At 58.2% G+C, this 12,239-nt stretch overlaps 1 protein-coding gene across 1 annotated transcript in view; it reads right to left on the reverse strand.

The window, feature by feature from the left end:
- FAM83H (family with sequence similarity 83 member H) overlaps positions 1-526 on the reverse strand; it is a 30,446-nt gene extending 29,920 nt beyond the window's left edge. Inside the window, exon 1 of the mRNA XM_056854016.1 lies at positions 469-526. The gene's annotated coding sequence lies outside the window, so the exon portion shown is untranslated. The remainder of the gene's footprint in view (positions 1-468) is intronic.
- Positions 527-12,239: the final 11,713 nt, after the last annotated feature.

Genomic DNA, 12,239 nt, shown 5'->3' on the forward strand with positions numbered 1-12,239 from the left:
AGCGCCACCTCTCTGCCAGGCAGGGGCCACGGAGACCACGGCAGCCTCGGGATTCCCTCCAGGGCTCAGCCTACCTGCCTGCACTTCACACCTGTGCAATGACCGTATGACCCTTTGCAGGGGTTGTTACCTTCTCCCCAAACCTTGAAAGGCAGCTTGAGAGGTTCTCGTGCTCCTCTGGAGGGGAGGGCAGCCCAGGGGGGCGGGGGCCAAATAGCAGGAAGGGCCCAGGTTACGTCGCCGCCGCTTCTCGGATCAGCAGCGCGTCCGCGCCGCACAGGGGCCACGGAGACCACAGCAGCCTCGGGAAGCCCGCTGCTGTGTCCTGTGGGCCCCCAGACTCCCCTAGATAAGCCTTCCTCCACCACCGTTCTGCCAAGCAGCTAAGGGGGGCTTCGGGAAGCAGCCCCTCCGGGCCCAGAGGTCTGCCCCCCTAGCCCCGGCTCTGCCTCGTCTCCCCCCACTCACCGTGGGCCTCCTTCCTGCCCCAGCCTGCGCCGGCAGGGCCTGTTGCTGCCTGCTCTTGGCGCTGCTGGGCGGCTCTGCCGGCTGCCAGCCTCCCCCCTCACCAGCGTGCTTGCCTTGCCCAACCGGCTGGGCGGCTTCAGACACACCCGCTGGCTCCACCGAGGCCTCCCTGCCAGGCCTGCCCTTCCAGAAGGAGCCAGCTGGGAGGCCACCCCACTCGGCCTCCTCGGCCAGACTCGGCATCCCTTGGAAAAGAGAGGGGCAGCTGCCCCCTCCCACACTCACACACCTCCAAAGGGGGGGAGGGTAAAGGAGAGCCAAGTCGAGCTCCCGGCCCAGAGAGCCCGGCTGAGGATGCCTGGGCACAACACTGCGCCTCCTTCCCTTCCGCCATCAGCTCAAGCCTCCCAGTTGAGCCTCACAGCACCCTGTGAGGTAGGCTAAGCTCCAAAAGAGAGACGGGCCCTCTCCTATCACACCGGCACTCAGGGGCACCCAACAAAGTTGATGGGCAGCAGCCAAAAGGAAAGACTTTGTTACTCGGATAATTAAATTCCCTGCAAGTGGGCACGAGGGCTTTAAGAGGAGGGGCAGACAGACAGACCCATGGAGGAGAGGCCCATCCGTGGCTACAAGCCATGGTAAATAAAAGGAGCCTCCACGTTCAGAGGCAGTTAACCTCTGAATGTCAGTGCCAGGAAGCGGCGTCAGGGGAAGGCCTCAGCCGCTCCGCCCCATCTGTGGGCCACTATGCAAAACTGGAGGCCGGACGACGCGGCCACGCCGGCAGGATATCCCGCGGAGGCTCCCCTCCTGTTCTTATCCCCAAGCACCCAGGGAGCTTTCAGAGTCACCAAAGGGGAGCCGGCCTCGGGAACCTCCACGACAGCCTGGGACGGCGGCTCTGTTTCTCTGCCCCTGGGAGACAGGCAGCCCTACGCCCGGCCAAGCCAGGGACAGCCTCAGCAGACCTCTGCCCGAGGCAGTCTGCGCTCCTGCCCGTGCCTGGAGGCGGGATGTAACCCTGCCAGGCCCATCGCAAGAACGACCCCGGCAACCCCCCCACATACACACACACAAGGCCTTGCCTCTTCTCCTCCTCCTCCTCTATGCCCCGCAACTTGCCGGCAGGATGGCCCAAGAGAGCCTGCTTCCCTTGCCCTTCGGCAGCACGTGGGCTGTGCAATGGCAGGGAGAGGAAGGTCAGCTGCCACCCGTCCTCTTCCTCAGCCCGAGAGCTCCCGGCCCGGAAATCTCTTGGATGAACATTCCCCACCCGGCCCCCCAGCCTCACACTTCTGAAAGGCGAGCCACAGAGTTACGCCACCCCACCGCCACGGCCCAGATGTGACCGGGGCCCCCGCCCTGCCCTTCCAGCCCCCAGAAAACCAGTCTACGGCCAACTTGACTCCCACAGGTGGACAAACAACTCTCTCTCTCTGTTTCTCAGGTCTGTCCCACAAAGTGGGCTCTCCAAACACCCCTGATGTCCACGGTTGGAACAGTGGGGTGTGGCCGTGGGGGGGAGTGTGTTTCTGTAGGCCAGAGGCACTTCAGGGAATTCCCAGGCAGCCCCCCAAGCCACCCCATCCCTGCTTCTTCATTCTTTCAGAGGCCTCCGCCCACATTCCACACATCTGTGGCTTTAGCACCTGACCTCAAAGGCTGGGGCAGAATGTGGCTCCCAGAAGAGCTCAGCTTTCATTTTCTGGTAAACAAACCTTACAAAAACCTGTACAGAGTTCTTGGGAAAGGGGTATATGGTTGTGGGTATGTGTTGGGATGGGTTATGAGAACCAGAACATAACTGATCCCACAGGTCCGTCTGCCCCGAGGCCCCAACCCATCCTGGCCGTGATGACCTGAGCACCCACGCCACTTCCCGCTCATTAACGGGAACTACATATGGACCGTGGCCTGTACTTTTAAGGTTCTGGCTGCTTCTGAGAATTCAGCATGTAAACGTTGGAGCCTGCTGGGGCACTTCAAGGACTTCTGTAAAGGGCAAGTTCCCAAACATAAGCACATAAGGAAAGGCCCTGCTGGATCAGACCCAGGCCCATCAAGTCCAGCAGTCCGTTCACACAGTGACCAACCAGGGGCCTCTAGGAAGCCCACAAACAAGATGACTGCAGCATCATTTATCCTGCCTGTGCTCCACAGCACCTCATATAATGGGCCTGCTCCTCTGATCCTGGAGAGAACAGGTATGCATCATGACTAGTATCCATTTTGACTAGTAGCCATGAATAACCCTCTCCTCCATGAACATGTCCACTCCCCTCTTTAAACCTTCCAAGTTGGCAGCCATTACCACATCCTGGGGCAGGGAGTTCCACAATTTAACTATGTGTTGTGTGAAGAAATACTTCCTTTCACCTGTTTTGAATCTCTCACCCTCCAGCTTTAGCAGATGACCCCACATTCAAGTATTATGACAGAGGGAGAAAAGCTTCTCCCTGTCCACTCTCTCCAAACCATACATAATTTTATAGACCTCTATCATGTCTCCCCTTAACCGCCTACTTTCATTTGCCATTTTAATGCCCATTCCTCCAGTTTGGAGAGATCCTTTTGGAGTTCTTTACAGTCCGATTTTGTTTTAACCACCCTAAATAATTTGGTGTCAACTTGGCTACTTCGCTGTTCACTCCCAACTTCAGGTCATTAATGAACAGGTTGAAGAGCACCGGTCCCAACCCAGATCCCTGAGGGACCCCACTGCTCACAACCCTCCATTGGGAGAACTGACCATTGATTCCTACTCTCTGCTTCCTATTTTTCAGCCAGCTCTCAATCCATGAGAGGACTTGTCCTCTTATCCCATGACTATGAAGTTTGCTTAGCAGTCTTTGGTGGGGGACTTTTCCAAAAGCCTTCTGAAAATCCAAATATGAAATCTAAATAGAAATCCACAGGCTCATTCCTGTCCACATGCCTACTGACACTTTCAAAAACCTCTAAAAGGCTAGTGAGACAGGACCTACCTTTACAGAAGCCATGTTGGGTTTTGCTCAGTTTGGCTTGCCCTTCCAGATGCTTGACAAGTCTATTGTGAGGGTCTCTGTCTTTGTGTCTCTGCTTTCCATCACCTGCGGGCATCCGATTTACTGTTTCGGGGGGTGGTGGTATTTCTCGATGACATTCTTATTTACTCTGAGACCATGGAAGAACATGTGCGCCTAGTGCGAGAAGTGCTCCAGCGGCTGCGGGAGCACAAACTGTATGCTAAGGTGTCCAAGTGTGAATTCCACCAACCTTCTATTACATTTCTGGGGTATGTGATTTCCCACCAAGGGTTGGAAATGGACCCCGCCAAGGTCCAGGCGGTGCGGGACTGGGAAACCCCCACTACCCGCCGCCAACTTCAACAGTTTTTGGGGTTTGCCAACTTTTACCGGAATTTCATTCCCAACTTTGCCCAAGTTGCGCTTCCCCTCACTGCCCTGTTGCGTACCAAGGACAGGGGGGCTAGCGCCACACTCCCCTCAGCCCGTCTGCAATGGTCTCCCCAGTGCCAGCAAGCTTTTGAACGTTTAAAGCTACTTTTTTCATCCGAACCCGTTTTGGCTCACCCGGATTGCACCAAGCCCTTCGTGGTGCAGGTGGATGCCTCGGATGTAGCCATGGGCGGGGCCCTATTGCAGAGGGATGAGGGGGGACGGTTTAGGCCATGCGCCTACTTCTCCAAGAAGTTTTCCCAGTCCGAAATCAACTGGGCCATTTGGGAGAAGGAGGCAGCAGCGGTCAAACATGCCCTTACCATATGGAGACACTTCTTGGAGGGGGCCGAGCTGCCGTTCGAAGTGTGCACAGATCACAAGAATCTTGAGGCTCTCAAGGGAGCTAGAAAACTCAATGCCAAACAAATTCGGTGGGCCCAATTTTTTGCAAAGTTCCGGTTCACCCTCAAACATGTCCCTGGCAAAGAAAATGCCCTAGCTGATGCTTTGTCACGACTTCCCCAGTATCGCAACGATTTCGATCGTCCCGTCGACTCCCTGTTCACTCCCGAACAGCGAGGGGAAGTCCCTGGCTTGGCCGTCACCACCCGATCCCAAGCCCGCCAACCGGAGACCCCCCCTACGCTCAGAGGTATCCCGGAAGCATTCCAACAGCGACTCCGGGACGCCTCCTTACAGGAGGAGGAGCACCATCTCCTCCCCACTGGCTTGGAACGAACCAACACTTGGTGGGTGCAAGGGGGGAAACTATATGTCCCATCTTCCCTTCGCAAAGAAGTATTGGGACTTGTACATGGGGCCAGGCTAGCGGGTCATTTTGGTTTCGTAAAAACGCTTCACCTGGTTCGAAGGCAATTCTGGTGGCCCGGTATGAGATCGGATGTAGAGTTGTATGTGCGCAGCTGCCCCACCTGCGCCACAGCCAAGAAACGGATGGGAAAACCCCCGGGGCTTCTCAAACCGCTTGAGAACCCCGCCCGTCCCTGGGAAGTCATCGCCATGGATTTTATCACCGACCTACCTCCAAGTCGGGGGAACACGGTTCTCTGGGTTATCACAGACCTCTTTTCCAAACAGGTTCATTTCGTTCCATGTGCAGGTCTTCCTTCAGCCCAGGGCTTAGCTAAACTGTTCATCACGCACGTCCTCAGACTACACTCGATCCCGAGGAAGGTCCTCTCCGACCGGGGGGTCCAGTTTGTTGCCAAATTCTGGCGGGCTTTCCTAAAGTTAATGGGAGTGGAGGAACAGGGCCTTTCTTCCGCCTATCACCCCCAAACGGATGGTCAAACGGAACGAGTAAATGCGGTGGTAGAATGTTATTTGCGTTGCTATGTAAATTTCCACCAGGACGACTGGGTCGACCTGCTGCCATTTGCCGAATATGCGTACAACAATGCGCCTCATTCCTCTACCGGCTTTAGTCCCTTCCAAGTTATATACGGGACGGATTTTGGCCCTTTCGGTTCTGCCCCCGTCTCGCCAGAGCTCCAGTCTACCCCTGATCTTCAGGAGTGGATTCAGGTGGTTAAATCCACCTGGCCATGGTTGCTCAAAAATCTGGAAAGGGCAAAAAGCAAGTACAAGGAACAAGCAGACAAACACCGGTCTCCGGGATGGGAACTCAAGGTGGGGGAGCAAGTCTATCTGTCCACCAAAAACCTCCGCTCTCTTCGTCCCTGCAAAAAACTGAGCGACCGTTATGTAGGACCTTTCCCCATTACCAGAGTAATCAACGAGGTTACCGTGGAACTGAGTCTCCCTAAGACTCTCAAGGGAGTTCATCCAGTCTTCCATATAAGCCTCCTCAAACCTTATGTAGCAGCTCCCCAGTTCCACCCCCCTCCCGCTCATGAGATTCCTACCGTAGTAGGAGGGGATACCCATTTGGAAATATCCAAGGTTTTAGATTCCAAATGGAAGAAAGGGAAACTGTTTTACTTTGTTCGCTGGAAAAACCTTGGCTCCGCTCATGACGAATGGGTGGCCGCACCCCACATGGCAGCTCCTCGCTTGGTCCGAGAATTCCACCTCGCTTATCCCGATAAGCCTCGTCCTCTCGGAGGGGGGCCTTAAGGGGGGCAGAATGTGAGGGTCTCTGTCTTTGTGTCTCTGCTTTCCATCACCTGCGGTGTTATCAGTGAACTCGTAAAAGCAGTTCACACCTTCTGGTCTCAGGCGCCAGACCTGATGGCCCATGTATCTTCCCCCCCCCGCTGTTCTTCCTGCCAGTACTCCCTCAGGCCGGTGCGGCCTTGGAAGTGTGATAGCCGCACCAGACTTCCTGGGATCCGTCTGATGTTTTGTATTATGCCAAGCTTGTAACTTCCCATAACAATAAGTGTGAACCCCAGTGCCCCAGTGCCCTGGAGTCAATATATTCTGTAAACCCGTATAGCCCCTCACTTGCAACTTTCTACCTGTGCCTGTCTCATCTCCTGAAGGCTTCAATAAATCTATTGTTTCTGTATCAACGTCTGAGCAACTGATTTGGAGAAGCAAACTCAGAGAGGGGGATCTCTCACATCTATCTTTAATAATGCTTTCCATTAATTTACCTGGAACAGATGTTAAGCTAACTGCCTGTAATTTCCTGGGTTCCCCCCGCCCCCCAGAACCTTTTTTGTAAATGGGTGTTACATTGGCCAGACTCCTCTGGTACAGAGGCTGATCGAAGGGACATGTTACATATCAGTGTTAGGAGTCCAGCAGTTTTCCATTTGAGTTCTTGAAGAACTCTAGGATGAATACCGTCTGGTCCCTGCGACTTGTTAGTTTGCCGTTTGTCTAGACGTTGTAGGACTTCCTGCCTTGTTACGACTATTTGCCCCAGTTCCTCATTCTCCTCTCCCCAAAACCTCTGTTCAGGAGAAGGTATCTGCCCTGTATCTTCAACAGTGAAGACAGATGAGAAGAAGGAGAAGAAACACCTGGTTGGCCACTGTGTGAACAGACTGCTGGACTTGATGGGCCTTGGTCTGATCCAGCAGGGCTTTTCTAATGTTCTTATGATTTCTTTTAGTTTCTCAGCAATCGCTTTATCCTCCCTTAGTGTTTCTTTACTCCCATTGTCATCCATTGGACCATCTGCTTCCCTAGCTGGTTTCCTACTCCTGATGTACTTAAAGAATTTCTTATTGTTGGTCTTGATGTGTTTAGTGATATGTCCCTCAAAGTCTTTTTTTGCATCTCTAATTGTTTGCTTGCATTTCCTTTGTGCAAGTTGGTGTTTGCTTTTGCTTGCCTCGTTTGGGCAACCCAGTTTCTGAAGGAAGCCTTTTTTCCCTCTAATAGCTTCCTTTACCTTACCCCTTAGCCACGGAAGTGACCCCTTGGGCTTAATACCACCTTTCCTGACCTGCGGTATACAATCTCACTGAGCCTCTAGAATTGTGGACTTGCGTAACCCCCAAGCCTTTCCCAGACATTTAACCCTCCTAACTGTTCTTTTCAACTTCCTTTTTACCAGGTTTCTCATTTTAGAGACGTTCTCTCTTTTAAAGTCAAAGGTAATTGTGTGACAAAAGTACCAGCCTCCAGGCACTTTCACGTTCAAATCAGAAGAGGAGAGTCCCTCTGCACCACCCACCCTTGGAGAAAGGGGGGGCAGGGAAATGAGGAGGCAGAGGGGAGAGAGAGGGTATCAACCTGTAGCTGGACTACAAATTGGCAGGGGTGGGGGGACGGGATCCGCATGACTGAAGGATGCTCCACTCGGAGGGAAAATGTCATGCACGCAGAAAGACATCTTGCCAGGGAGACGGCATCTGGCACACGCTTCTTCCTAACAGGCTACTTTTCTATGCTGCGAGGGAGCGTCTCATCATGCGAGACCACCTCGCCTGGAAAGGGAAGTCCTCCAGTTCGACCTGAAGGCCTCACAGCATGGGACCATTTCCCCCAGGGATGCCTCTGATCCGCTCAGGAAATGCCCTCTGGCACAGGCGGGCCCGATTCTCAGTGGGGGCTGCAGGGCCCAGCAAGAGGACGCTTGGCCCCTCCCTCCATGCCCATGCCACTTTCCCAACCTGAAACAGCCCCAAGGAGGCCTGCTTTGCCCCACTGGGGGCTCCATCTGTACTGCTGGGCTACGCGTGACGTTTTCCCCAAGGGGGCAAATGGCAGCTGCCTGGGGAAAGAGGCATTGGGGGAATGGGGGCGAAGGGCCAAGCTCCCTCTCCCTGTGGTCCCAGTTTGAATCAGGTGTGCATGTGCCAAGGTGGTGCGCAACTCCAGAATGCATCCCCACCGAAAATTGAATGAAAAGTAAGCGACTGAGAGAGCGAGGCCCTGATGGCAGCATGGGGCAGGCATCTGGGAGATGAGGGGCCCCTATTCCGGTCCCAAAGGAAAGGAAGCCCAAAGCAGGGGAGTGACGGCCCTCACTCTCCTCTTCAGTGGGCGCAAAGGAAACGGGTCACTCGCCAGCCTTTATCTGGCAGAGAAAGTATGCCAGAAAGCGCTTGAATTTTACTATCTTTTTGTCTGACGACTGAATTAAGAACAAGCAAGCCAGAAGCCTCTGTGGGGGACACGGGGAAACCAATTCCACCTCAAAGGATCGCCCCCACCGTATTCCTGACATGCAGAGCAGGGCAGGACTGAAGCCATGTTGAGGCAACACCCCCCACACGCTCCACCCTTGCTGCCACTTCACAGATGGAAAGCTGAAGAGATGCGATGCAAGAAACAGACCCGTGCGGAAAGGGGCAAACTTGTAGCTGCGCTTCTCTGTGTGGGCCCCTCCTCCCTCTCGCCAGGTACGACTCAGCTGGCGTCGACACACAAGGGCAGCCCTGCTGCTGCCGGCCAACCAGTGAGGGGCCGTGTGGTCCAGCCCCGTTTCCCACCACAGCCAACCAGTTGTCCGGGAGGGCCAACGAACAGGGAGTGGAGGCCGAGGCCTTCTCCTGGCGCTGCCTCCTGGCACCAGGTTGTCTGAGGGTTGCTTCTGGGCATGGAGGTTCCCTTCACTCGCTGTGACAAGTAGCCATGGATGGGTGTCTCCTCCCCGATTATGTCCGGCCCACTGTGAAAGTCATCAACCGTCGTGGCCCTCACTACGTCCTTGAGCAGCCAGTCCCAGAATTCAGCTGCTCATTGAGTAAAGAAGCCTTTCCTTTTGGCTGTCCTGAATTTATAGACCATAGTTTGAGTGGCTGCCCTGAGATCTTTTACTGAAATAGTTCGACTCTATCCACACCCCGTGCCTAATTTTATAAACACCTACCCGCCCCCCCAGCCATCTTTTTTTAGACCTAGAAATCAGCCTGTCCTTGTACGAAAGGTGCCCCCCCAGCCCCCTCTTCACTATGGCAGCTGCCCTCTTCTGCACTTTTCCCAGCTCTACACAGTATCCTTTTTGAGATAAGGTGCCCAGAACACCACACACTATTCCACGGGCAGGGCACACCAGAGCTGGACACAAGGACATCATTGCAAGACCGGACATTTTATTTGCAATGCCTTTCACAATTATCCCCAGCCTGGAGTTTGCCTTTTTCACGGCCACGGCACACCGAGACAACGTTTTCATCAAGATTTCTACCACAACTCCAACATCTCTTTCAGTCGCAGCCAGTTCAAACCTCATCGGCATCCATTCAAAGTTAGGTGGTGGTGGTGGCTTTTGTTCTAGTGCAAATCGCCCGGCACTTGGTCTACATCAGACTCCATTTTAAAGCGTCGGTGTCACATTTGCTGCCCTCCAGCCCTCAGCAAAAAGGTCCAGATCTGGGCCAGCAGGACAACCATTTCAGGCGGTGACTGGGGAGTTCTCAACATGCCGAGTAGCCCTAACAAAGTCCCCCCCCCTGCTCCCCACATTGCCCCGACACCACGAGCTCATTCAGGCATCTAGTCCAGAGGAGGGCCCCCCAGCAGGAGTGCCTGCCCGCCCGCCCCCCATTTCCCACAGTGAAAACGGACGCCAGGCAGTGTTTTCTCTGCCACCCCGCCTGGTGTATAAGCCATCGTCTTGTTCCTTCGACCCCGCCTCTGACGGCTTTCTTTACTTGGGCCATGAACCATGCTGGCATCCTCGGCGACTTGGCCGTAGGGTCTCCCGCCGCGGAGGTGGAGACCGCCGCCAGGCTTTCTCAGCAGCCTCCCGTGGCGCCCCCCTCTGGGCCCCCTTTGGGCATCCGGCGCGCCGGGCTGGGCTTTCTCCTGCCCCGCCGCCCAGCCCGGCAGCACCTGGGCTGCCCCTGCGGGCAGAGCCGTGCCGGGTCCGGCGCCCCCCTCCCCAACGCGGCCGGGGGCTGGGGGGCTGCAGGCCGGGGGCTCCGTCGGGGCGGGGAGCGCGAGGCGGGGGCTCCGGGCCGGCGGCCGTGGGGGCGGCGGGCGGCTGGGGCTGGGCTTCGCAGCACCGGTTGGGTGAGTCAGGCAGGAATGTGCTGAGGAGCCGGAAGGGCGCCCGGGGCAGCCCGCAGCCCTCTTCCTCCCCGCCGCCCCCCCCTCCTCCACCTTGGCAGGCAGCGGGCCTCGCGCCCCCGCCCGCTGCAGGGGGCCCGGCGGCAGGGAGGGGGCCTCTCTCTCGCCCTCCCTCCCTCCAGCCCGCCACGGGCTCGGGCTGCTGGACGGGCGCGGCGGCGCGACCGGGCGCCGGGAAGCCCCCGCCCACTGGCCGGCCGAGTCCGGAGCGGCCCTACCCCCCCCCCCACCGGGCTGCGCGGAAACTCCGCCGGGCGGCCGGGCAATCGGTCCGTCCGCCGGCGCTCTACTCCAGGGGCTCCGCAGCGGCGGCGGCGGCGGCGACTCCGCGCCCCCGCCGGGGGCCCCCCGCCCGCATGCCCCCTTGCCGCCCGAGTGCTCTTACCTGGCCAGGTGAGGCGGGGCGGCGTGGGGCGCTTGTGGCTGAGCCTCCTCCCCGGCCGGAGTCAGCGCCCCGCCGCGCCAAGCTCCACCCCGGGCCGCCCAGGGGAGCGCCGCGCCGAGCAAAGTCGGGCAGGGCAGGGCAAGCCGGGCGAGGGCGAGGCCGGGCAGGCGGCCAGGCAGGGGGGCAGGGGGGGAGCGCGCCTCCCTCCCTCCCGAGCCCCCGCCACACCCGCCCCCAAGGCCCCCTTCCACGGGGCGGGCTGCCTCCCCCCAGCCGGGGTGGCCAACCAGACGGCTAGCACCCTTCCAACAGCCCTGTGAGGTAGGCCACTCGGCAGGCCTGCGGCACCACTCGCGCTGGGGGGGGGGGCAGAGCCGGAGGGTCCCCGGAAGGGGCTTGCGGACTAGGACACCGCCCCCCCCCCCCGCCGCCGCGTACTCTGTCCTGGCCAGGCCGGCTCCAGGGCCGCCCCGCCAGGTGAGCGGAAGGCGGGGGGCCGGGGGGCTGCTGCTTTGCGCGCGCCCCCTGCCCCGCCGCCTGGCCGGCCAGGCGCGTCCCCTTGCGGAGGGCGCGTCCCCGCCTGCTACCTGCCCGGGCGCTGACTCAGCCCTGAGGGGCGGGCTGGGGAGGCGCCGAGGCCCGGGCTGGGGCTGGGGTCCTCTGTGCAGAGTCGGCCAGGGTCCCTGAAGCCCAGCGGAGCCCCCCAGCCGCCAGCCGCCAGGCTTCTCTGCCCAGGGAGGCCAGCAGGGACGGGCGCCGTCTGCCCACAGGCGTGTCCAAAGCACCGGCCAGGCACAGGGCCCGGCCCGCCTCTCCTCCTGGATGCCCTGCTAGAGGCAGGGGCTGGGGGGGGGGGGTTGACAGGTCCCGGTCCTTCTTCGTGTGCCAGGCTTGCTGGCCCTCCTGTGGCACAGCCAGTCGGGCCACCGCTGGGCAGAGCAACGGGCCCATTTCCTCAGCCTCACCTGTGAAGGACAACAGGCAGATTCCGCACCCCCGGCTGCCCAACCCCCACCCAACACTTCCGATGCCACAGGAACCGCTACTGTGTGCGGGGCTGCCCTTGAAGGCGCCTGGGAAACCTCACCTTCGTGCCAGGAGCCAGGCAGAGCGGTCACCTCACTGCGGGTTTGCCATCTGTTCCCTTGACTGCCAGTCCATTCGAGGGGGCTGGATGCTGCTCGACACCCCTCCTGGGCCTCTGCCCCGCTGCCTCTCCCACTGCGGCCCGTGCTGGCCGTGCTTGAGCAGGGTCTTTGAAGAGCCCCGGGGGGGGGGGCAGGCGGGGGCCACCTGCTGCAGCTGAGGCTTGAGCTGCCTCAGCTGTCCTCTCACCAGGGGGAGCCATTTCTGTCCTTCCACAGACTTCTGGCGGGGGGGGGGGGGCTCATTCTTAACTGGCTCTCTGTGGTTGTTCTATGTTCTGTTACGTCTCCCTGTTGTTTATTGGTCTTAAATGCTTTAGTGTTATTGTTTTGTACCACTTAACC

The sequence above is a fragment of the Euleptes europaea genome, chromosome 8, assembly GCF_029931775.1.
Source record: "Euleptes europaea isolate rEulEur1 chromosome 8, rEulEur1.hap1, whole genome shotgun sequence".
Classification (NCBI taxonomy): Eukaryota; Metazoa; Chordata; class Lepidosauria; order Squamata; family Sphaerodactylidae; genus Euleptes; species Euleptes europaea.